The sequence below is a fragment of the Vidua chalybeata genome, chromosome 11, assembly GCF_026979565.1.
Source record: "Vidua chalybeata isolate OUT-0048 chromosome 11, bVidCha1 merged haplotype, whole genome shotgun sequence".
In the NCBI taxonomy this organism is placed as follows: Eukaryota; Metazoa; Chordata; class Aves; order Passeriformes; family Viduidae; genus Vidua; species Vidua chalybeata.
In genome coordinates this window covers 2,697,050-2,719,632 of record NC_071540.1, presented here as the reverse complement: position 1 = coordinate 2,719,632, position 22,583 = coordinate 2,697,050, and the positions used below count along the sequence as shown (strand labels likewise).

Sequence of the window (22,583 nt, the reverse complement as noted above, 5' to 3'; positions counted from 1 at the left end):
TTCTGCTGTTTACCCACTGAACAGGCACAACGCAGGCAGCACAAACTTTGCTGAGCCTGCCCAACCAACGTGCCTTTGGCACCTGCTAAAAAATTTAACACCCTCCAAGAGAGGGTGTGCACTGCAGAGGGAAGCAGGCTGGGTGCTCAGCTGGCAGCTGCCCCTCATCCCCTGGCACTGCTGCCCTCCTCCCTCACCTGGCACTGACCAGGCCACTCCAGGCTGCCTCCCAGGGCTGAGCAGGACAGAAACACACAACAGCCATGCAAACTCAGGATTCTTCATTTTCAGCAAGAACCCACATGGAGCCTCTTAGAACTGGTGCCAGGCAATTTGCCTGGGGGATCTCAGACACAGCAGATTCTCAGAGGTGCTGCTCCTCATTCCAGCAGCAGCCTGGCACTCCCTGCAGAAGCACGGCAGCGATGCAGGAGCTGCAGAGCAGGAGATGGAAGTCTGCTGTTTAAATATCCTCTGTGCACTGCGTAAGCAGATTCAAGCTCATCTTCCTCAAATTGCTTTACTAACCACATTAACCTCTGGGACTCCCCTTTGTTTCCTGGGGTGGGTGAGTAATAACTCAGGGATACAGCAGTAATGGCTGAGCTCCCTTTCAGTGAGTGCTGTACCAGACGACATGGGAAGCTGTGCTTTCCAGAAATGATATATTATTAGTGCTGCATTTGAAATAAGCCAGTAATTGCTTAATGCTTTATATTTACATAGGCTGTACATTATGTTTGCTCTGAGAGAGGGAAGGAAAACTAAGCAGGAAAGGAGTTTGCAATAAACCTACAGTAAGCAATAAAGAGCTATAAATGGTAATCTGTCAATAGCATCAGCTCCTTGAAGGGCTTGGTTTAGGAAAAGAGGAGCATCCTTAGCTCCCAACAGATCTAAATCAGCCCAAACTGATGTAGTACCAAGCAGGATTGAGTCCTTCCTGAAGGATGAGCTATTAAATGTAAACAAACATAAAATCTTATTTGAAAGATCATATTCACTATTAACAAGGGGGAAGAATGATCTTCCAGATAAGGCACTGGTGTGCTGGGACTCTGCAGTGAGCTCCAGCTCTGCCAGAGATTCCTTGCTTCATCCTGACTTCCTCAATGACCCTGCTCTTCTCATCTCTACCCTCACAATGGGGATCATTCCTCTCCTTCCCTCCCTGTACTGGGCTGTGCCATCTTTCTGTAAGCATGCACAGTTCCCATGTGAAAGGAGATGACCCAGGCCAGCTGCAAACTATTAATTTTTGAGCTTGTTCTCCTCCCTCCCTCCCTCCCTTCCTTCCTTCCTTCCTTCCTTCCTTCCTTCCTTCCTTCCTTCCTTCCTTCCTTCCTTCCTTCCTTCCTTCCTTCCTTCCTTCCTTCCTTCCTTCCTTCCTTCCTTCCTCCCTTCCTTCCTTCCTCCCTTCCTTCCTTCCTTCCTTCCTTCCTTCCTTCCTTCCTTCCTTCCTTCCTTCCTTCCTTCCTTCCTTCCTTCCTTCCTTCCTTCCTTCCTTCCTTCCTTCCTTCCTTCCTTCCTTCCTTCCTTCCTTCCTTCCTTCCTTCCTTCCTTCCTTCCTTCCTTCCTTCCTTCCTTCCTTCCTTCCTTCCTTCCTTCCTTCCTTCCTTCCTTCCTCCCTCCCTCCCTCCCTCCCTTCCCTTCCTTCCCTTCCTTCCCTTCCTTCCCTTCCTTCCCTTCCCTTCCTTCCCTTCCCTTCCTTCCTTCCCTCCCTCCCTCCCTCCCATATTCACTGAGAAACTGATGTTAAGGAAGTTTGGCCTCTTCCAGGTTTGCTGACTCCATTTAATTCCATCCCTGGGAAATAGAGAACAGTCATGCACACCAGCTTGTGGGTGCTCATCAGTTTTTGAAAAAAAAAGACTTCTGCAGATTTTAACAGCAAAATTGCCTGGCCTGAGAAATAAACAGCCAACCCTTGTCAGTAAGCAAGAACGTGCATGTGTGTGCAAACCAAAGTAAAAGTAACCAAAGTTTGCAATCTATTGGTTTTCCAGGTCTTCAGTCTTCAATTTATGTTACATTGAATGCAAAATGAAACAGCTCTTACATGTATAGGCTGAAGAACCCCTCTGACATCAGCTGGAATGGCTAAAAACCATTAGGCCAGGATGTTAAAAGCATGTGCAATGTGGGGAAAACCTACTGAGAGAGGACTCTGCCTGAAGCAGTGGGCATGGAGGTGAGACCAGGAGCACTGCCCAGCCTCCCAGCAGCTACACACATGGTGTGTGGTACTGCACTGAGAAACTGGCAGGTACGAGGGTGTAGGAGAACTGGGAGCTATAAAAACCCTGAGGATATTATACAAGGATTACCATGGTATACATATTGCAGTCTACTGTCGGCAAAAAGAAAGAAAAATAAGAAAGAAAGGGAAAAAAAGAAAAAAAAAAAAAAAAACCAACCAAAGCTAATTCACTCGATTTACATACAGTTGTGTCTTGCAAGTAAAATACAAGATTCAGCTATTCCCAGCTTCTTGCTATACCAAGGGAAAAGCTACTTAATTGGCACAGGGGTGAGCAGCACCAGAGCAGAGGGAGAAGTTGTGATAAAGAGTCAGGGGTAGCAGGGAGGGAAGGGCATGGATCCAAGGTTATAAAACCCAGGCAGGTCTCCCTTTAACATGACAATTGCTTCTCAAGGGTCTGCTGCCTGTACAAACTGCACAGGCCAGTGTGGCAACATCCAAAATCCACAAGTTTGAGCAGGGCTCCAGAGCACAGCCAAGCAGTGCCTCACCTGCTCAGGGATTATCTCAAGGTACAAACATCCATGCAAAAAGTTATAAAATAAAATAATTTCATTCCTGGTCTTTGCAGGGAGTCTCTCACTGACATGCTCTCCCTGCTCCTCGTCCAGGGGAGTGGGCTAGTGGGAGTGGGGGGCAGCAGTCTCACACTGCCCCACTGCTGTCCAAGCTTCCCATGGGGACAGCCACCAGTGACACCAGCCCGCCAGGCCACTGCCAGCCCATCCCCTGTGCTGTCAGAGAGTCTTTGAGCTGGAATCCAGCACAAGATACTCAGGGCTTTGTTGGAATCACACTGAATCCACGGTATCAGACACTGGGGCAGGGCTCGTAGCCTGGCTGTGAAGGAGAACACTCCCTTCCCAGTGCAATTGCTTCTCTACACCTTTTTGATAATTCACACATATGATGATGTCTACAAAACCAGGGGAGGTGACAGGACCCCCTTCCATGTAATCATTGAAGGAGTTACACAGAGACAGCCTACACCACAAAAGGTAAGAAACCCTGTAGGAGATGCCACCATACCTGGCTACTGAGAGAGCTTTATGAAAATTGTGGGAAGAAAGAACTAATTAGCAGCGAGTGGTAGGAGCAGATGAACTTTTTAAAAAGGAAGATCTCCATTTTTATGCCCATGGCACCTAAGTAACAAGCAGAAGGAAGAAGAAATAAAGAAAGCGTATGAGACTGATGAATTATTTGAAAATTCATAGAGCAGGACTGGGCATTTAGTTACAATGACTGAACAAGAAATGTGTTACTGCACAGAGAGAAGTCTCTTCAGCTCCAGTGTCCTTTGCTGGGGCAGGGATTCCTGCAAGTTTGCAGACAGGAAAAGGTGTTGTATTGTGTTCCGTGTATTTTAGTTATCATATTCTGTACATTTAAGTTTGAAAAATGGTTTGCCCCTGTAACCCCTCTTTATCCTCATGGTACTGCCCTTGTCAATCCCCTATAAACCCATCCCCTAATTCAGCATAAGTGCTGAGTCATTCCCTTGTCTCCTCCCTGGTGCCTTGTCCGTCACCCGGCGTCCCATCCCAGCAATCTGGAAGCTTCTATCAAGGGCGTCGAGTGATTGGGCAAGGACCGGGGTCCCTCCCCCTACCTTCCCTGATAACTTGATGTCTGTGTCATTAATCCCGAGAGCCACTCCTCGAGTTTACCCTATTGGTCGTTGAGGAGTCCCCTCCCCTTTCCACTCCCCTGTTCAGCAGTCATTGCCGAGTCCTTCTCAGTGCTCTCGTCTGTTCGTTTTCCTTAGAAGCAGTTGGGGCTCCGGGGAGCTCTCAATAAACTTCTGAATTATAAACCCCGGAGGAGAGTTAGGCTCCTTTCTTCAGTGGTCGCTGTCCCTCGCTCCTTCGGAAGCACACGTGGAAACCTGCGGGGTCACACAGGAGTGCCCTCTGCCGCCTGCCGCGCCCATCTAGCCGCGCCACTCGGACGGACTCTGAGTGTGCGGGACAGCAAAAAGGAACCTTTCAAGGTGTAGCAGCACCTCAGAGAAGGGGGCCTGCATCTCTTGAGGCAGGAGCTGTGAATGCCATCCAGTGTTCAGGGAATGATAGAGAGATCACACTCGCCTGAACAATTAACCAGAATCAATCTGGGCCCTAATAAAATGTATCCTGTTACGGACTAACCCACAGAGAGAAAAGACCTCACTGACATCAGGGGGAAACAGCAGAGTCACAGGTGACACTTGACAGAGACAAATGAAGGAATGTTTGTACAAAACACCCTTTAAAGGAACAGTCAGCAGAAGTCCCAGGTGAGACAGAAATGGAAATACTGAAAAGCTGCCTTCCCATTGCCTTCAGAGCATGCCACAAGATTCCTGGCAGCAGTCTGTCCATGAACAGCAATTTTGCCAGCAATTTTTATTTTTCTGACAAAACCCTCAAGCCCACCCCACATACAAAAGCTGTACAATGAGATACTATTACAATAGCTTGCAAGAAATTCTTCCAGTTGGTCAGTCCAACCATGGAGCTGAGTAGCTTGAGAAGTCTGAATACATTTAACTCCCTATTTTCACCATGGAAATGCTCAACAAAACTGACCTTTTCAATTTCAATAAGACTGGATTTTCCCGTAGGTCCCCTGTCAGCCACTGCAATAATAACTGGGAGTGCTAAAGCCCAGAATTATTAAAAACTGAAAAAGAATAAAATGGTGTCCCAGCCCCTCTGCTGCTGTGCTGGATCTGACTGCATTCACTCTGCTGGCAGAGCTGTACGCTCCTTCAAAAATTTCAGAAAATACAATTCCATCTGTGATTTTGCTGATGCAAATCTGGAGGATCTGCTGACTTCTTGCTAGGTCCCACTCAGGGTAGGGCATGGCCATTGCATCCCTGCAGCTCCTTTCACCTGGGGCAGGCCATTCCTGGGGATTGCTGGGTACTCTGACTCCTGGTGTGTTTATCCTTCCTCATCAAGCTCTTCATCTACCTGTTCCAAAGCAGAGCACTAAGACTCAGTCTTCTAGCACCAAGGAAGGTGCTTCTTTCTCTGCCATCCAACATGCTGCTTCCCTCTGGCTGGCCAGGCCAAGGATGGACAAGGCTACAGGTGGGGAAATGGACAGGGAAATGGGCAGACACTCATAGAGTTATTTCAAACTCCAAAGTTTCTTAAGTTTTTTACCAAGGAGTTTTGGCATACCTGTCCCTCAGACTATGATCAGTCTCAAGAATAACAGTCATAAAACATGGCTGGAAAAATATTGATGTCTGTTTAGACACATGCATTGTTAAGTATCCATCATTTGGCAGTGGTTGAAGTAAGAAATTATATCTCCAATGTCTGTGTTCAGGAAGGTATCCTCAAGAGTGATGAAATTGAGGCATTCACATCTCAGTCAATGCTTTGGGACTAGGTAGTTTTGAAGTATCCAAATCTACATTTCACATGTCACTTTTTTAGTAAAACATAGATATGGGTAGACAAAATGTGAAACAGAGCAGCTTTTAATAAACCCCTCAGGTTCCAGCAAACCACATTGTTATTAACAGCTACAACCACGTTCCAGCATGTCCCTGTGCTCCCCCACCATACACTGTATCAGCTCCAAAGGCTGTGTTTTCCCCTGAGATTCCAAATGGGCTGTTAACGTGCCAGTTGTTAACACTGTACCCGATTCAGACGTTTCACATGTCAGATAGACAACAGCATCTGACTGAAGCCAGGTCTGTGCTCGGGGCAGAGCTGCCATCAGGGAGCTCAGAGGGGCTCAGGGCGCTCCCAGTGCCCGCTCTCCCCATCCCTCTCACACTCGGGGCTGCACAAAATCAGGGCTGTGTTTGCCATCCTGCCATGAAGCACTGCCTGGCTATGACTGCAGCATGTTACAGAGACAAGATCAGCCACTGCCAAGTAGTAGTGGTGCCATTTCCATCTGAAGTGTGCTTCCAAGCAGGCTTCCATGCATGCTGCCTGCTTGCCTAAAAGAAAGATGCAAAACCGAGCTTAACCCTTTTCCTTGGCAGGTTTACAGATCCTTTGTACTTTCCAAAATATAAAATCATGCAAACATCTGTGCTCACATCTCTTTCTTTCCTTTTTCTATAATGACAGAAGTTTTGGGTCTCTCTGTTCCCACAGTGAAACCAATCCCTGGAGGCCCAGCCTCAGCTGAACCTTGTTCAGTGTTTGTTGGCTGCTGCAGAAGTGCAGAACACGCTGCTCAGTAGTGAGTTCACAGCTTTTGGTGCCTCCTTGCTGTTCCTTGAACAGAGGCATGAAAGGAGAAATCCTCGCGTTCTGCTCCCAGGTACCACGGACTGCCTGGTGATGGAGCAGTGTCCAGATCCCTCATCTCTTCCCAACAGCTCCTGATGTGCCGGTGTCCCAGTCCTCTTCTGCTTGGGCATGCCCAGCTCCTGGACAAAACCTGGCTGGAACAGAGGGCAGGCAGAGCCAAGAGCCCAAGTAGGTGCTTGCACATGGGGAACTGCTGAAAGCTCCGGCTCCACCCGAGTTGCCTTAAGCTCAGTCTCTGCTTCAACACAATATTTTTTCCTTGACAGCTTGAGAAAAATAACTTCTGTTATTCTGAAGACTATCAAAAATAAAAACCAACAAAAATAAAATCTCTCCTATTTCCTACTTTCATGTAACTTATTGCAGTTACACAGTGCATGTGCTGCACAGCTCCTTGAGCTGCCTGTGGGGTCAGAGCCTTTGGGAAGACACACACTACATCTGTGGGATGAAATGATCCATGCCCTGGAGAACTTCCAGCCCCATGGGCTAATGGCACCCTTGGAACTACTGGGGCGCCTTCAGGGAGGTCCAGATCCAGAGAAGTCTGAAAAGTAAATTCAACTTTCAAAAGAGTTAATTCAAAGTTTTAAGTTCACCAGCATTAATCACGTTAAGTTCCCACCCAAGAGCCCTGTCCCTGCCAGCTGCATCTGCACTGGAGAGCCAGCAATGCCTTCAGTGGGGACACTGGCAGGCTTTGCCAAGACACGGCAAATTACAGAACTAAGGATTTTAATTGCTTATTTTATACCTCCTAAACAGAAATAATGTTCCTGAAAACCCACAGCAAAGCCAGCTGAAAAACAAAGGAATAAAGGGAGCAAGAGAAAACCTAATCCTGAAGTAAGGATGAGGATGAGCCCATCCACAAAATCTGAGTTAGAGCATTTTATTTAAGACCGTTTATCTTTGCTATGTCCTGTTTACCAGAGCTTTAGACCTTTGATCCTGCCACTGCATCTGCCAAAGGCTGTACAGAAGATTGCACCTGACACGTCACCTCTACCAGTGACGTTCAGATGCCTTTCAGCCGTATGACCAACACAGCTGAAGAGCAGGATGCTGATGGAAAGTGGATTAGGAGATTGCTCATCCTCTCAGAAAGTCACCTGGGACAGCTGTGTGTTGCTAAGCCCTGCATTGGATGGAGAGAAAAGGGTATTTTGCACGAGTCAGGAATTTGGTTTAACAGCTTCAGCAGGAACACAAGGCATGAGGCTGGTGGTTCACACCCCAACAAGAAACATAAGAAAGCAACCCAGAGGTTTTTAAAACAGGCATGGCACACCAGGCAAAGTCTGTGGCTTTGAGAGAGAGGGAAGATCCCAGAGCATCAAATCCCAGCCCTGCACCAGGCTCTGTGCACTCCCAGAAAGGGCTTTGAGCAGCAGCCTCCCTCCCTGGCAGAGACATGAGCTCTGTGCTTCCTACCAGCCACCTGGCTAGTGAGTCAGAGCACATTTTAAGCCAAATGCTTGTGAGATGGGGGTGGGGTGGAGGAGAAGCCTCTTTATTCTGCAAAAATTACAGGACTGACATAGTTCTTCATTTTATCCCTGCTCAGTACACACAGCATCTTTGGAAATGTTCCTTCACAAACAGGGCCCAATGCAGTGCTGGTGCCACCCCCCAGTCCCTGTGGTACACAGAAGGGGACTTGCCCCTCTCCTCCTAGGAACTGTGATTCCTTTTACCTTCCCAAGACAATTTAATATGAAGCTGGACTCAAAGGAACCATGTAAAATCAAAGATAACCTGAAGGAAATTAAGCAAGCCCCTTTCTGCATGCCATTAAAGCCCAAATTCTAAGGAAATAACCTTGTGTGCTTCAGTCAGTTTGTTTCACTCTGCTAGTTTTTCAAAAGATTTTAAATTACACATGCTCAAATAGAAAAGGATGGGAGTAAATAGGAAGCTGTAACTAAACATTGCTCCTTAACAGGTAGCAGATGAGATGCTAGCCATACCATACAATGGCATCAAATATATACAGATTTTCCTAATATTTCTCCGTCACTTTAATTTTAGAAAAAGATGGCTCCTATTTGCAGCCTGCCATTGAGTGCTCTGAACACTGCTGTGGTCTTCCTCTGGGTTCCCTATAATTCATCTAATTTCCTAACCACATTTCTGGAGAATCATTCAGGGATATTGCCAGGATTTTATATTTTTACTGAGTTTTCCTCAATCCAAGTATCCCCACAGTAATTAAAGCAACTGAACACAGAGTCCTAACCTTTGTTGATCTGTCTTGTTTTCAAGAGATGCAGCTCTTTGTGTGGTCAAAACAGACAACCCCAGGCATTTGCTGGACACCACAGCCCGTGCTCCTCACTCCTCTGTGCAGTCATTAGCTGTGCTCCCTGCCTGCCAGCGTGGGTACCAAGGCAGTGAGGGTTGATGTGCCCACACACACCTGAGCACAGACAGGGCAGCTTCGTTCCCTGGGCCCACAGGAGTCCAAGGCCTTGACAAATCCAATTACAGCCTCTACCAACACCTGCAGGTGCACAGGCCCACGCCAGGAGCCCGTCACTGGTGCTGCACGTGTGCTGTCACACCCTGCTAGGTGTCAGGGTGTCACTGCCTGTGCAGGGACCGTGGGGACACTTCCATGATCGGTCCCTGCTGGGACAGCTCCAGCAGTGACTCCGTGTCTCAGTGCCAGTGTGGGGGTTTTGTATCACCAGCCTGGGGTCTGTGTACAAATCACCAAGGGGACGGGACTGCTGAGGAACGCGTCTCGAGCTGTTTGTGTTCCAGCATCGGCCTCATTACACGGTTATGACAATGGGAAGATGCCAGCAGCTCACAACCCTGGCAGCAGACAAAGAACTCAATGTTACAATTTACTTTAAAAGCTTTTTGACCAATCACACAAGGCAAAAGCATATTTCCAGTAGTTCTGTCCAACCACTGTAAGCACACATACCTTTGGTTAAAACCATTCTCGCTTATTTCCAATACAATACCTGCTTGTAAGCCTTAAGATACAATGCACAGAGCTCCATTATTAAGCTTAGACCTTCCTAACATCTCGCTAGGTATACTTTTGTGTAGCTTAGGGAGTTTTCTAGACAAGTGTTAATACACTGACCATTGTTCTATTTGTCCTTACTTTTCTACTTCTTATATAATTTTTCTGCTGACAAATCTTACGGCTACTGCTTAGCTCTAATCTCAGTTCTGCTGTCTCTGAGGCCTGCCTTTTGCAACTTGCCCAAAACACTCTGGTTTTAAGGATCCCTACAGTTTTGGTTGGTTAATTTGATATTTCTTAGCTAATGCACAAATAAATGCGGTGGGTTCAGTGCTGGCTAATCACCAGTGCACTCACTAGGATGTACTTACCTAGTTTTTGCTGTGAGGTAGGAGAAAGGTAAAGCAGGCTTAAAACTTTAAAAAGGTGTAAAGAAAAGCTTATTAACAATAGCTAAAAGAAAGAGTAATGAGAATCAGAACAAAACTTTTAGAATACTTCTTTTCCCCTTACAACCTTTTATTTCTCAATGACAATGTAAAGAAATAAAACTTAAAATTTTAGTCAGTTTAACAAGTCTAGAATAGTCATTCTTTGGTTCACTTAGGGAGACAAGTCTCTCTTGTTAATGTTATGGAGACTTCTCTACAAGAAATCAGTTCTCTTGTGTTTCTCTTCACAAATAGTAAAAAAGTTCCCGTGTTTCTCTCATTGTTAACATGTGTTTTTCACAGAAGCATGTACAGCTTTTGTAGTAGCTAGAAGCTTTGCATCACTTCCATAAATACCTCCCATGCAAAACCACCAGAGGCAGCCATTGCTGGGAGCCTGGGCAGCCCCTGCTTCTGCAGACTTGTGCCTTGAAACAGACATTTCAAGAGTGCCCCAAAATAAACACTAATAGCTGCTGGGTCAAACGATTTGCTGGCTCAGTGGACACATGGGGCTTCCTCCTGCGGCCTTCTCTGCCTCTGTTTGACTCCTTTGTTAAAAGTGATGATGAAAATATACTTTCTTTTATAAATTAGGCTATTATCTCAGATTCATATTTTCTCTTAATGAAATGCAGGTCTCTACAGCAGGTCAAATAAATAGCCCGTAAGTACAATACAGTCAAGATCTTCCAATGTGTTTCTTGGAAAACAGGGAGTTCTCATGGTAGGTCCAGCTGTGCATCTGTATCCCTCACAACCCCCAGCAGGACAATCAGCATCTCTGCACCCCAGGAGAAAGCAGCACCACCTACCTCCCTTCTTGTTACCAACGGCATCCACTGTCAAAAGCACTCTCTCTTTCTTCTCCTCAGTTTCCTTTTAGGCTTTTCTTCTCACTGCTGCCATTGCTCAGCCTGTGAGGGAATGCTCTAACATGAAGCCTTACTCTGGTTCCCAGAGTATCATTTTTTGAAAGGATGAGATTTCCCAGCATCCTCAAACCTCTTCACATTCTCCTGTTCTTTTTCTAACATATGCTCTATCCCTTCATTTTTGTTTACCACTCTTATCCCCTTTACTATTTTTACCATTTTTTTATTGATCCATTTTTCTTTTTACCCTCTTCCCTTCAACTCTTTGCTTCTCTTTTTTCTCCCTGCCCCATTCTAGTGACACTTTCTGGCTAGATGTATTACCCACTGTGCTGAGGGGAAGCAGTGCATCTGAATTCAAGCTGCACTGTACAACTACAGCTATACTAGAGATACTTACAGAAACAGCAAATCAAACTCTTAATGTTCTCATCTCCCCGTGCTAAATTCCCAGAGCCAAATGCCTCCCATTATCAAAACAATTTTAAATAAAGCTAAGGGGAGAATTAAATGAGAAATAAATTGGGCATTTAAAGCCTGGTTTGCAGCACTCAGCTGCTCTCACTTCAATAGCTGCAGTGCACACCTTCCATCAGGCCCCCACTCTGCAGAGCAGTCTCTGTTTGCTGGCATGTTCCCCACTCTGTCAGAGATGATATGGGCACCCTGCACTGCCAGATAAGCAATATATGTCACTCTCCCTTGCCTAAAATTAAAATGAGTACATTAATTTATTTTCTATTGCAGGCTAGTGCAGAAATCAGAGAGGGAGAGGGAGCAGGTTCTGCACTTGGCTCTGTGCTCAGAACTGTGAGCTGGGGCCTCCCTGCACACACTTGGCCAACACTTTGTGGCAAACCCTCAGATACTTCTGCATAAAATGGGTGTCAGGAAATAACTACTGCTCTGGGATGATGTGACTTTGTACTTTTTACACTCATAGCAAGTGAATCCCAACCTACCTTCTAACCACATCCTTTTAGGACAGGCCCTCCCCAGCTGGATGGGGGCAGAGCACATCAGGGTGATGTGTTCCCTTCATGACCAATGGCATCTCATCTAAGAAATAAAAGTGCTTTAATTGAAAGCAATCAAAAATCATTGATGGCAAGAAATCCTTTTTTTTCAGCCCTAAACAAAATGAAAATTGAAACTGAGAAATTAGTTGTTCAGAGGTCAGGAGAGAACTAGCTAGAAGGGCTACATGTTTATACAGTCTATGTATTTTCTTTCCATTTTAAAGAGAATCATTTCTAAACAGGCTGACACTTATGTGTGAATTTTGACATCTGCCTCTAGAGGTTGTAGATACAGGTAGAGACTAACCACACAAATACTGCACCTGTCCTGCTGACACAGGGCTCTTTCTTGCACTGCTAAAGGGATGCAGAGGAAGTGACAAAGTAATGCTTATGTTTAAATTAAGAGTCAGAAAAGGTAAGTCTTCTTGTCAATGAAAAACAATAGAATATTTGCACAGATGCACATGGATACACGTACGCCTGTGCAGGCACTGTTGGGGGGAAGGAGGGAGAATGAGACACAGGAAAACCATAAAGATCTTACTGTTCTCACCAAAACACACAAGTCCTGTTAAAAGAAGAGATCCAATCCAATCCTCCAATCCAATCCTACAAGCAAATTTCCCAGGCTGTGGTCTAATATGTATCTTTTGCTTTTTATTTAGCTATACTCTTGGCCCACTGAGTTACAGATTTAAAATACACAGAATCAATGTAGGGAACTGTAGGGAAAAGCAGAAATAGGTTCCTCCTGAAGACTCAATTGAATTACTCTGAAAAGATTAATTAAAATTGAATTCTCTTTTGACACAAAATCTCCTGTTTGCTAGTTCTTGGTACATCTACCTAGTTTCCATTAGGAGATCTTATAGTCTGTAATGAAATTATTTTCAAAGACCCTTTGGGATTAAACAAAAAGTTTACTGCATTCTGAGAGCTGCAGGAGCAGCGAGGTTCCAGTGCAAATTGGCTTGCTTAATGAGAAAGCGTTCACATGTCATCACTGAATTCACGTCAGGGATCTCTACCACTGCTTTTTAAGGGACAGAAGGGCAAATAACTGTGTGTAGATTGGAAAACAGCTTGATTTGCAAAGTGACAGCCAAAAGTCAGGTCTTTATTTGATCTCTCCAAAAACCTAGAGAGAGGGGAGGGGAAGGAGGGTATTTCCTTTAACCTGAGAACAGCTTTGTAACTAGAATAAGAATTACTAAAAAGGAAAGGCCACTGGCTCCTCCAGCATATGGCTGTGCTTTTTCTGTCACTATCTGGGGAAGCCATCCAGGGAATCACCTACATTAGGGATCAGTGATTGAATTAGATACAAGAGTGAGAGCATTTACATTGCAACTGGTGCTTCAGGTCCGACAGGCTATAAAATACTGCTTTGTGTTTTATCACACTTGAAGCCTAATGAGGCACTTGACATACCAGGAAACCCCTCAAAATGGACCTGGGGGCAGAGCCTGGCCCTAGATGACATAAGGGAAAATTTCACTTAAGTGTTGAATCAACAGTAGCACAAAGAGTCACTGACCACTTTAACTGTACAAAGAAAATCAGTTTGAGAGAGACAGAGCAAAGACTATATGTGTCATTTTTTTCCTGCATATTCTCATTTTATGGCACTTGCAAGGACACTGTGAAATCCCCAGTGTCATAAGTCTTGGCCTCAGAAACTGGCACTGATATCTAAAGGATAATATTTGTGTGTTGGTTGTTTGGGGCACTGTAACAGAGCCCACCAAAGAGGTACTCATCATATCCCAAATCTGTGCTTCCAGCTACACAGCCAGCAGCCTTGTAATGGAAAGTTAAAATGTAAACACAAGCTGCTATTTTAGTGCAATCACATAAATGTAGCAGCTTATGTTCTCTTTTCCTTTATTTCCAGAACAGACAGGGTACCTGAATCAAGCTACAGCTAATCATTTTCCTTTTTTCTTCTTTTTTCTTCTCCCTAAGTGCCCAGTCAATTAAATCTTGCTTACATAAGGAATTTTTACTTGCCTTATTCCTACAATGACAGTTGACAATGTTCAGACTAAAGGATACCAAAATCTGTTTTTCCCTAGATAGTAAAAATACAAACAGAAATCAAACACAAGCAGACTAATAAAAGATTACAAGAACTGACAATGCTTTGTAAATTTGAAAGGTTACATTGCTTGGTTCAAAATAAACCTGAAATCCCAAGTCTGCCCTGAGATTTTTGCCTCCCCTGTTCACAACATTCCCTTTGTCCTATAGATGCTCACAAAGGAGTTCACTGACATCACCTTGCTCATCTAGTCCAGATGGCCCAAAGCAGTGAAAATCCAAAGGCATTACAGGAAGTGACCTTGCAGGTGCTTTGGTGATTCAAAATTCAGGGAAGACTGAAAGCCTGACTCTGGAAGCATCACAGCTCTAGCTCTAAGGAAAACCAGCTCACCTAGGCAGCAGCTGCCTTTTAAAGGACAACAGCAGATTCCCCAGTTGACAAGACATCTGCTACAGTTTCCCACAATTCCTGATTTACAAAGGAAATAAGAGCTGGTTTGCATCACATATGTCAATAGATGGGATTTTCTCCTTCTTAACCTTCAGCTTGTGTTACCTCTAATGAGACAAGATGACAATGCCTGTTCAGAAATGGAAACAACAGGGGGAAAGCCACAGGACAAAGGTAGTTGACTTTTTTTTCCTCTCAGCTGATCTGTTAGCTTTCCTCTGAGAAGCTGGCCAAACTGAAAATTGCCAGTCTGTGCTGCTCTCACCCTCTGGGAGATAGATAGATAGATAGATAGATAGATAGATAGATAGATAGATAGATAGATAATAAGATACAAAGTACCTCTTCCCAAACCACACCCAGCTTGGCAAAATAAAAATTAAATCAATATGGTTTTGCAACACAAAAGCTACCCTCTCACTTTTGCTGAGGACTATTTGAAATAAAGATGGATCATAGTGTGAGTCATTTATGTCTCCTCTCTGATGCATTCACACATGCCTACCACTGCAGGGGGATTCAGAGGAATGACCTGAATCTCAAGCACCCGTGGGTCTGCAAACAAAACCCAGCCAATGAGGTCATGCAAAGCCAGGCCTAAATCTATGGCTTCCCCTTTGCCCCTGGTTTGCTCCTCTCAGTATTTCAAACAGTGAGAGTGCAGGGGAAACAAGGAGTGGTGCCACGTAATGAAACCATGTATCACAGAGCAGCTCCAGAGTATGGCATTCCCATTTCACAGGTGGGGGGGTATTCAAGCAAGCAGACTAGGTGAAATCCCAGCTGACCACAATATTGTACTTATTTTAATTGTTTATTGAAAACAGCATGATAGATGCAAAACTAAGGGAGAATGAAGAAAAAGAAACATCGGCTTCATTCACAGACTCAGCTCCCTCTGCACGAACCACACACAGAATCAATTCTTCATATTACATGTTTAAAAAAGAGTTGAACTGTTAATAATAACATGAGAGGGAAAAGACAGAGGCAGGAAAGGTAAAAAGAGGTGGCAGGAAGGTCTGGTCAAAGATAGGTTGGTTTTGGCAGCAGGTGGGTGGGACAGATGATGCAGAGGTGCACTCCAGGGATAGAGAAGCAGAAGGCAAGAGATGATGAAGAGAGAGAGGTCCATGATAAGGGATCAGGAGCCAGGCCTAACATGAGGATGGGAAAAGTCTCACTTTGTAGTTATTTTGCTTTGGTTGGTCCTCAGAACAGTGGTTCAGGAGCAGGCTTACATGCCTACACAGTGCTCCCTCTCTGCTGACTCATACCACCAACTTACAAAACACATAAAATTGAGAAGAACGAATGCAAGTGTCAGGAGATCTGCCCCTGTTCCCAGCAGCCTAAAAAGGAACTTGTTTATGCCACCTATGAAAGAGCTGTGACACATTCCTTCAGTGATGGAATGATCCCACTAGGATCACTTTTGCTGGCCAACATTGAGCATATTTTTCTCCAATTCATCTTTCCAGTGTGATTTATTCCACACATCCACGTGGAAAAACATGCTCAGCACCACCACAACAGCTGCACAGCGAAGTCCATCACTATATTGATAGATCACGGTTTCATTTCTTGCCCAAACGCAGACAACAAGGAGCTGCAATACGAGGTGCACGCAAATTCTGTCCCTGAGCTTTATTGTCTCAGGAAATGACAAAGCAAATCCATCCAGGACAATGAAGCCAATCCTAAAGAGCCCCAAGCCCCAAATGCCAGCATGGATGTTTTGAATAGACCCCCTGAAGATCCAAACTTAGAACAGCACATTGTACCATGTGCAACAAGTTAGTCCTTAGAGAATGGCATTACCTGCAGGTTTGGTTTGGAAGAGCCATCAGCAATTACTCCATCTTAACCACCATTTTTCCAGGATGGACAAAAAACAGAAGCAGTAAAATACTCCGAACTCCTGCAGCCTCATATGTTGTTCTGGGGAATATTTCAACACACATCTTTGTATGTGGAAAGAACCCCTTCCCACACCTACCCCATAAGGAGCACAACAGATCCAGCTCCCAGTTACTCCACGTTATTGATGGAGTTTCCAAAGAGTAGTTTCAAATGTCATTTTTGGAATCAGAGTCTGCCAGGTCTGGCTATTCTCTCTTAAGACTAAATCAAATGCTTCTCAGGCTTTCCTGTCTAAACCATATTGTTCCTTCTGGGCCCTTTGGCTATATTTTATGAAATAACTGATGTCCTCTATCTCCAGGGGGCAATTTATTACTGCTTCTACCAACAAGGAACCATATGATCTAATACATCTCTTCCAGTTCTGTCTTTTGAGGTTTCTATAATCTTTCAAGAGATTTTTATTTTGTTCCTAAAGAATGGTTTGTGTACCCTACAATTTGTCCCATGGATATTTCTTGGTCTGATAAAGACACTCCCTCTCCACAGAGGCTTTGCCAGATACTACCTATGCAGAAGCATTGCTCCAGAGGCAGAGTGCATGGAATTATTTAAAATTTTCTTAATTTTGGTTAACTCCCAGAAAATTCACAATTACTCCACTTTCTTCTATCCCTAGCATTACTCTGTGCTTTCCCCTCTTCCTCAACCCTCACTGGCACTGTCCCAGACCCCAGCCTGCCCAGCTCACCCTGACTGGCTCATGGTGTGTTAGCAATTTTAAGAAAATGGTTTTCAGAGAAAAGCTCTGTTCCCCCAGTCAGGTCTGGTAACTCTAAAGCAGCACCAGTTACATAATCAGATCCTGGAACTGGCCGTAGAAGAAACTTAACTCTAGCCCAAGATCCTATATGGGCAGATGTTTGAACCAGAGTTTTACCAAGCGCCTTGTACACATTTATTTCAGCTGGGCGCCAAAGTCAGTGCGGTCTGCAAATGAGCTTGCTCCCATGTAGTTTACATGTGGGGCTCAATTCCAGGTGCATTAGCATCCTGTTATGAGCTGCTTTTTGAGGGAAGGATCCAAAGGAATGGAAGGATTTGAGACCTGGAGACAACATGGCCCAGATCTGCTTTAGACATTTCAATGAGACTCTTAATTTGCTGCTTTGCTGCACTACATACAGACAGACAGACAGACAGATAGACACACACGCACATATATATATATATATATATACACACTTTTTTTTTCCCCTATAAGCCCCAACTGCTTTTGCTGCTTCTTGAGAAGGATGGTTTTGAAATATCCCTTCCAAAGCTGGGACAGATATTTCCAGTGTTGGGGTTTATTAAGTTCCTGTGGCAGCTATTTCTAAGGCTGCTTTGTCATACATTTCTTTGCAAGAGACCAAGAATGGCAGAGGGGCTTTGCAGATAAGCATTTAAATTGCAACCTTTATACTAAAGTGTAATAGGAACATTGGGGAATTAAATAAAATTATATTTTTCCTAAATGTCTGCTTAAAAAGGAAATTCAAGATTTTATGGATGCCCCAGAGACAAACTATTACATTACATTCCTTGCTGTTCTTATTTGAGTTCTGTCTGTTTGAGCACCTCAAATAGCACAGAATCATTCATAAAGAATGGGCAAGAGAGACTGTGTCCCATCAATATTTCAAGCTTGGTTATCAAATCAAGAGAAATTCATGAGTTCTGCTCCAGCTCAGCATTTTCAGGTTTGATACTATTGTTTGACAGTTTAGAGGGTTTTCCCTCCGCATTCTCATTGTCATTAATATTTTATATAATGTTCCAGTTGATGCTATTGTAATATTTATTTTTTTTTTAACTTGGCTGTACTAACCAGTTTTTTCTTTTCTCTTTCAGCAGGGAGAAATTCACACTCATTTGCTATTTGTGGGGTGATGACATAGTGTGAAGAAGCAGTAATGATGACTGACTGATAGAAGACACCATATGTTCTCTTCATTTTTCTCTGTGCTATTTTCTGAGAGATGAATAAAGACTCAGTATAAGATAAGCTTTCCTATATATAGTACTAAAAAAAATTTGACCTTTTTCCCCAAATAATTGGCAGGATGGGAGAAATTATCTTTTTCCTAAAGCATTCAAACAGTATTGCTATAAATATCAGGCTCCAAATTACCAAGATAAATAATTTCCAGTCTTTTTCACCAGAAACATTTTACATGCATCCAGGCACCAGAAACAATTTTACAATTAATTCCACTCACCCCCAAATGCTCTCCATTTTTCCACAGCAAACATTTTGAAAATATAAGTTGCATTTGCTGATGACTAAGCAAAGGTAAACAATTCCTTCCAGTCTTAAAAGAAACTAGATTCTATATAGGACTCTAAGTGACTGTGTGCAATGCATGATAATCAGAAATCCTGATTATAAGCACAGTACCAGCATCACTAGATCACGATACTGGATTATATGTTGGGGTATTTCTTTGCACTCTGAGTGTCTGAGTCCATGCAACTAATAAAACAGAAGATTCCCTTCAATAAATATTGTCTTTGCTTTAACATGTTTTAATATCAAAATAATTGGAAATCTCATTTCCTAGAAATAACAGAATAAAAATCTTTTATTGCTCTAGCATACGCATTTACCAAGTATATTATTTTCCTAGATAAATATTTCCTTTTTTTTCTCTGTCCTTTTTGTTCATTCTACCCTCTTGGTTTTGAGAGGGTAGAATGATTGGTGATTGTCGCTCTTCCTCCTAACTTTGTAATAGTCACTAACCAGCACCAGACCACAGCAGAGCCACACACATATCTGCTAATAAGCAGTCAAGAGCAGAAACAAAGAAGTAAACAAAAGGGATTCACATTGCCTTCTGTTCCATTGGAGACAGAGAGGGAAAAAAATAAAAATCAATCCTCCAAACACAAAAATAACCCCCAGAAATCATTGGTTTAAAATTCCTTATTTTTCAAATTCACAGGAATTTGTTGTAATTAATGGAGCCAAAATTGGAGAAAAACATAATTGTGAGTCCTGCAGGAGCAGGGCAGAGAACTCGCTGTCAATGGACGTAGTGCCAGGACTCTTGTTTGGGCTTTGTTTTCAAGGTCATCCATTTAAAGCATTTTTCATAACACAACCTGAATAAGAAATACAGAGCCACAATCTGCTTGCTCTGCTCACAAAGGCACCCACCACAGACGTGGCAGGAAAGGTTCCTTATGCCAGGAGATGGCCCTTGCAGGACGTTTTCTCCCCGGTCACCTGCCATAGCAACAGACATCGAGCAATGTTTTACATTTATAGTATGCAACTCATTTTACCCAGTTATAGACTTATTATTTTGCTGTGACAGCTTATGCACCCTGCACCATAGAGAGCAGGACAGAAGGTGCTCAGGTAAAGCAATGACTGCAGTTTTCACATGTTATTCTTCCTTTGAACTCCAAGTGGCATGAATGCATCTTCCCCTGCAAAACTGTCATGTGCACCTTCTTTTCCTATGACAATGAAATTACCCAAAGTCTGATCTCGAAACTCTCATTTAAATATTCCATCCTACGAGCTGGCTTGCTTAAGGACTACAGACTTGGGTCCCTAATCAATGCTTTAATAAATAACACCTACTTAGAACAATTGATTGCTAGGGAGCAGACTAAGTGTAATATATTTCTGCTAATCTAGTCACAGGATAAATGTCATAGTTTATTTATAAGACACACCTGAAATTATTCTGAGGGCTGTAGATAGGATCCATCTTGACACACATTTCACACTGCACAGTGTCAGGTGGAGGTGGGTGGTGGGCACTCAAGGCAGCATGTCTGGTGTTGCTTTTTGACAAGCTCCCGCTGCCCCCGGGCTGCCAAAGCTCAGCTCCGTGGCTCCCTGGCAGCAGGGCCAGCTCCAGGGACCCACACTCCAGATTGAGGAGTGGGTGCAGAGCACAGTGTACCCCTTGATGCCAGGCTCTGGGGGCATTATTCAGTCTAATTAAACGGCAACTGCATTACACTAGCAATAGCCAGGCATGCCACCGAGGCCATTCTTGGGGATTACAGCCATGTCCCGGTTCTGCTGTCATGAGATCCTTTAATCTGCTCCACATTCATGTGGGAAAAGCCTTTCTGTATTTTAGGGTGGAAAATAGCCAGCAGAGAGTGCAAGAGGCCCCTTCTGTGCTATTACTCCATAGTCCACATCCAAGCTCAAGATAAGGCACCTTGGTGTCCACCATGCCCTGGCTACAAGTATGTCTGCTCCAGTTTGTTCTTCGAGGACACCATCACTTCAATTCTCTTCCAGTTACTTCTGTATCTGCCCTTGAGGTGTGTGTTCACAACCGTCTTTTGGGACTAGGTATGGGCCACCGATCTTCCCAACCAGTCTCAAAATACATATCTATTCTACAAATTGCAGCCCGGAGGAGACGCCCGGCAGGATGCTTGTATCCACACAGAGGATATGGAGGAACCTCCCTTCTCCTTTCCTCCCAGACGACACCCGGCAGCAGGGGCACACAGGCTTCCCCCGCACCCCGCCCGGGACCCTTCTTTCTTCTCTCCCCGCAACGTGCCCCTCGGAGGGTGCAATATTCGGCCGGGAGCCGCGCGGGCTCGGGATGCGGGAGCCGGGAGCGCGCAGGGCGGTCACAGGCTCGGCCCGCAGCGCCCCGCTCCGCGCGGAACTGCCCTGCAGACAATGCACGATCCGGCGGCCGCGGCGGGGAGCGGCCGGCGCCGCCGGAACGTGTCAAACTTGAGAGGCGAGAGCACCCCTGGAAAGGCGGCGGCCCCGGCCGGCCCCGCCCGCGCCGCGGCGAGGGAAGATGCGCCGGGGGCGCGGCAGGACCGGGAGCGCTCCCCGCCGGAGGCCGCCGCACCTGCTCCCGGAGGTGCGCGCTGGGCGCGGGGCGGCGGCCGCGGCCGCCAGCGGGGCCGGAGCCGGCGGGGCGGGAGGCGGGAGGCGGGGAGGGGGGCGGCGGCCTCCCGTCTCGGGCGGGCTGTCCCGCTTCACTCTCTCCTCCCCGCCGAGGATCGCGGGCGCGGAGCCGCGGCTGCGGCGCGCAGGGCGGCGGCGGGAGCGGCGCGGAGGATGCGCTGAGCGAGCGCGGAAGGCGGCGCGGCCGCGGCGCAGGTCAGTGGCGAGACCCCCTGTCCCCGGGCCCGGGACGCGCTCCGCCACCCGGATCCCCGCATCCCCCGGCCGCTCCCCAACTTTTCCCCGCACCACTTCGGGAAAGTGACCAAACTTGCGGCGGGGCCGCGCTGGGGCCCCTCGTCCCGTGTCCCCTCCTCACCCCCGGCGGCGCGACCCCCTGACCTCAGGGCTGCTCTCCCGGTTCGCGGCGCCGTTAATTCCCAGTGTCGGTAGTTGCGGGCTGGAGGAGCAGCGGCCGCGCTCGGGGCCGGGCGCGGTGCGGGTCGCCCCGCGGCTGCGGCGCGTCCCCTCCGCCCCAGCCCGCTCCGCTCCCTTCGCAGCCGGGCGGGGCCGGCCCAGCCCCGCTCGGGCACGGGGGCACCGGCACCGGGACCCACCTCCAGGGGAGGATGGAGCCGGCGGCTTCGACGGGCTGAACGCTCGTGGCTACGGGTCCGGCATGGGTTTCTGTAACGAAAATACGCGTCCAAAGCAAACTAGTTGACAAATGCAGGCATCTCTCTAGACTGGAAACCCAGTTCGCCCGGAGTTCAGTCTATGCGAGCAGGAGCGGTATGAGGGGACACGGAGGCACTTTTTAATTTCTGGAGCTATCTTTAGAGAACAGGGGGTTTCTTTGGGCGCTGCTGTCCCGCAGGAGTGCTTTTCAGCACGTCCCGATTTGCCCTGCCCCTGCTTGTCCACACTGGCAGCTCGGACCTTGCAATGCCCCTTTACACCTCACCCAACCCTCCAGAACGGCTGTGTTCAAACCACGGCAAACATACAGCAAAGAATGATTTGTACAGATATGTTCACCCCAGGGTGCTGGTGATGGGCAACCTGACAGCACCCTGCTGACGTCCGGGATTCCCGGGTGCTGGCTGTAGAAGTATCCAGGAATGATGTGATACCTGGTCGTAGCTGTGTCATTAGTTTTTTAAGATTTTTCAGGGATTAGGAAAAGCCCTTATTTTAATTGTGCTATAATATTGCTTTCTGTCTGTAGCTGACTTATGTTGCATGTAGATTAACATGTTTTTAAAAACCCAAAGATGCTCTTTTTTTAATGTTAGACACCTACATAGAAAATTCTTGTATTTTATTGCAAGATTTAGAAGTTGCAGCTATTAGGAGAATAGGCTGTATCTACAGTACCTAGGAGAGAGGGTGAATAGTAAACCTGAACAGTCTCAGAAATGAAAACTGGAAATGCTGCCACTAAATCTGTTTTG

General features: G+C 45.8%; 1 protein-coding gene and 1 long non-coding RNA gene across 5 annotated transcripts in view; one reads left to right on the top strand and one right to left on the bottom strand.

Moving 5' to 3' along the window:
* Window positions 1-1,742: 1,742 nt before the first annotated feature.
* The window catches only part of LOC128793464 (uncharacterized), a 40,403-nt gene continuing 19,562 nt past the window's right edge, over window positions 1,743-22,583 (bottom strand). The window contains exons 2-4 of the long non-coding RNA XR_008432814.1: window positions 11,786-11,882; window positions 10,764-10,865; window positions 1,743-1,806 (exon numbers count right to left, since the gene is read on the bottom strand). This is a non-coding gene — a long non-coding RNA (uncharacterized LOC128793464). The remainder of the gene's footprint in view (window positions 1,807-10,763; window positions 10,866-11,785; window positions 11,883-22,583) is intronic.
* Window positions 21,019-22,583, top strand: part of CHST8 (carbohydrate sulfotransferase 8) — a 182,999-nt gene continuing 181,434 nt past the window's right edge. For 2 of the 4 annotated variants that reach the window (XM_053952653.1, XM_053952649.1), the window contains exon 1: window positions 21,266-21,345. The gene's annotated coding sequence lies outside the window, so the exon portion shown is untranslated. Of the gene's footprint in view, window positions 21,104-21,258; window positions 21,346-22,583 lie in introns of those variants that run through there. The other 2 variants (XM_053952652.1, XM_053952651.1) reach the window with 2 other exon arrangements.